The 3,445-nt window shown below is 51.0% G+C and overlaps 1 pseudogene across 1 annotated transcript; it reads left to right on the top strand.

Moving 5' to 3' along the window:
- Nucleotides 1-956: 956 nt before the first annotated feature.
- On the top strand, nt 957-3,214 carry LOC703425 (echinoderm microtubule-associated protein-like 2 pseudogene; annotated as a pseudogene). Its single transcript, XR_012485.5, has one exon. The product of XR_012485.5 is annotated as an echinoderm microtubule-associated protein-like 2 pseudogene (transcript).
- Nucleotides 3,215-3,445: the final 231 nt, after the last annotated feature.

Genomic DNA, 3,445 nt, shown 5'->3' with positions numbered 1-3,445 from the left:
AGGCTGAGGTAGAAGGATCACTGGACCCCAGGAGTTTGATCTTTGAGCTCTGATCTTGCCACTGCACTTCAGCCTAGGTTACAGAGCGAGATCCTGTCTCAAAATACATTAAAAAATAGAATGAACTAAATATTGATTTAGAATTCAGTTTCCCAAATAAAAATTCAAAGGGCTTAATAACAAAATAGATACAGCTGAAGAGTGAAAAATAGAGTTGAAAGATCAAGCAGCTAGGAAATTCAGGAGACTAAAAAACAGCCAGGTGTGGTGGCTCACGCCTGTAATCCCAACACTTTGGGAGTCTGAGGTGGGCGGATCACCTGAGGCCGGAAGTTCAAGACCAGCCTGGCCAACATGGCAAAACTGTCTCACTAAAAATTAAAATTAGCTAGGCATGGTGGTGCATTCCTGTAACCCCAGCTACTTGGGAGGCTGAGGCATGAGAATTGCTTGAACCCGGGAGGCGGAGGTTGCAGTGAGCCAAGATTGCACCACTACACTCCAGCCTATCTCAAAAAAAAAAAAAAGAAATTCTCATAAAATGTAGTTCTAAAGAACAGAGGTGAGAAGTACAAAAGAAAAATTAGGAAGTATGGAGGATGAATCCAGAAGTTCTATCATACTATTTAACAGGAATTCCAGCATAAGAAAACAGAGGAAATGGAGGGGAAAAAATAAAGAAATAAATAATGAAATATTTTCTGGAGGTGAAAAAACACAAAAGCTTTCACATTGAAAGGACCCCCTGAAGACCAGGAAGAATAAACAAAACAAAACAAAAAAGACCTACACCCAGATTAACTATGATTAAATTTCAGAATACCAAACATGAAGGAAATACCAAGCAACTTTGTTTTATTCCCTTACATTTGTAAGTGAATTTTTCTAGGAAGAGGATTCACAACAATTATTCAATTCTCAAGTAAGTAACCAAAAGGAAAGTTTAAGAACCACTGCCCTCCCTGAAGCTCCGCCAGCCGCGGCCATGAGTAGCTTTGGAGCTGGCAAAACCAAAGAAGTTATCTTCAGTGTGGAGGATGGCTCCGTGAAAATGTTCCTGAGGGGCCACCCTGTGCCCATGCTGATCCCAGATGAGCTGGCACCCACCTATAGCCTGGACACACACTCGGAGCTGCCTTCTTGCCGGCTCAAGCTGGACTGGGTCTATGGCTACCGTGGCCGAGACTGCCGGGCCAACCTTTATTTGCTACCCACCGGGGAGATAGTATACTTTGTGGCCTCTGTGGCTATGCTATACATCGTGGAGGAGCAGGGGCAGCGACACTACCTGGGACACAATGATGACATCAAATGCTTGGCCATCCACCCGGATAAGGTCACCATCGCCACGGGACAGGTGGTGGGCACCACTAAGGAAGGGAAGCCGCTGCCACCCCACGTGCGCATCTGGGACTCAGTTTCCCTCTCCACCTTACACGTGCTGGGCTTGGGGGTGTTTGACAGAGCCGTGTGCTGTGTGGGCTTCTCCAAATCTAATGGGGGCAACCTGCTGTGCGCAGTAGATGAATCCAATGATCACATGCTCTCGGTGTGGGACTGGGCCAAGGAGACCAAGGTGGTGGATGTTAAGTGCTCCAACGAGGCTGTATTGGTGGCCACCTTCCACCCCACAGACCCCACTGTGCTTATCACCTGCAGGAAAACTCACATCTACTTCTGGACCTTGGAGGGGGGCAGCTTGAGCAAGCGGCAAGGCCTCTTTGAGAAACATGAGAAATCGAAGTATGTGCTGTGTGTGACCTTTTTGGAAGGTGGCGACGTGGTCACGGGGGACTCTGGGGGTAACCTCTATGTTTGGGACAAAGGTGGGAACCGTATCACACAGACGGTGCGCTGGGCGCCCATGACGGTGGCGTGTTTGGGCTCTGCGCCCTGCGGGATGGGACGCTGGTGTCCGGAGGGGGCCGTGATCGGCAGGTGGTCCTCTGAGGTTCTGACGACAGCAAGCTGCAGGAAGTGGAGGTCCCCGAGGACTTTGGCCCTGTGCGCACTGTGGCAGAGGGCCACGGAGACACACTGTACGTGGGGACCACCCGCAATTCCATCCTGCAGGGCTCCGTGCACACGGGCTTCTTGCTGCTGGTCCAGGGCCATGTGGAAGAGCTGTGGGGCCTGGCCACACACCCCAGTCAGGCCCAGTTTGTGACCTGCGGGCAGGATAAGCTGGTGCATCTGTGGAGCTCAGAGTCCCACCAGCCCCTGTGGAGCAGGATTATCGAGGACCCTGCCCGCTCAGCCGGCTTCCACCCCAGTGGCTCTGTCCTGGCTGTGGGTACAGTGACTGGCAGATGGCTGCTGCTGGACACGGAGACCCATGACCTGGTGGCTATCCACACAGACGGCAATGAACAGATCTCAGTGGTCAAATTATCCCCAGACGGGGCGTACCTGGCCGTGGGCTCCCACGACAACTTGGTGTACGTGTACACGGTGGACCAGGGCGGCCGCAAGGTCAGCCGCCTGGGCAAGTGCTCGGGCCATTCCAGTTTTATCACCCACCTGGATTGGGCCCAGGACAGCAGCTGCTTTGTCACCAACTCCGGGGACTATGAGATTCTGTATTGGGACCCGGCTACCTGTAAGCAGATCACCAGTGCAGATGCTGTGAGGAACGTGGAATGGGCCACAGCCACTTGTGTCCTGGGGTTTGGGGTGTTTGGGATCTGGTCCAAGGGGGCGGATGGCACTGATAACCACACTGTGGCCTGCTCCCATGATGGGAAGTTGCTGGCTTCAGCTGATGACTTTGGCAAAGTTCACCTGTTTAGCTACCCGTGCTGTCAGCCTCGAGCCCTCAGCCACAAGTACGGTGGACACAGCAGCCACGTGACAAATGTGGCCTTCTTGTGGGATGACAGCATGGCCCTGACCACGGGGGGCAAGGACACCAGTGTGCTACAGTGGCGGGTGGTCTGATGAGGCCAGGGAAGAGTCAGGTGTCAGGGCAGGAATTCTATTTTCGGGAGATGTCTATTGCCAAGTAGAGTAATATATACCCAGAGTATGTCTACAGCAGAGGGGTTTATGGGGGCGGAAGGGTAGACTGACAGAAGTCTCTATTTATCCGGGTGGGATGAGGGAATCACATTGCTTTGGGGATCCACTGGTGTTTGGTTTGGGGTGTTTTTTAAGTTTTTTCTTTTATATCATCCAGAAATAAAGACACGTGCACTATGGTGAAAAGAAAAAAAAAAAAAAGAACCACTGCCCTCTATGAAGTCAGCTTCTCCAAGAAGGTTATCTGGAAAGAAGCTTAACCCCTAAGTGAGACCTTCCCCCAAAGGTTGCAAAGGTTGCTCCACACATCTAGTTCTGTTTACTCTTTTTTTTTTCTTCACACCTGAAGAAGGAAAGTTTAGCCACGCTCAAAACCTTACTGTCCTTAGTTCAGACAACACGTTATTACACTTTCTTCTTTCTGGGA

Source organism: Macaca mulatta, chromosome 15 (assembly GCF_049350105.2).
Source record: "Macaca mulatta isolate MMU2019108-1 chromosome 15, T2T-MMU8v2.0, whole genome shotgun sequence".
NCBI classification, from domain to species: Eukaryota; Metazoa; Chordata; class Mammalia; order Primates; family Cercopithecidae; genus Macaca; species Macaca mulatta.
Note: the sequence above shows the minus strand (reverse complement) of the source record. Positions and strands in the feature narration are given on the sequence as shown.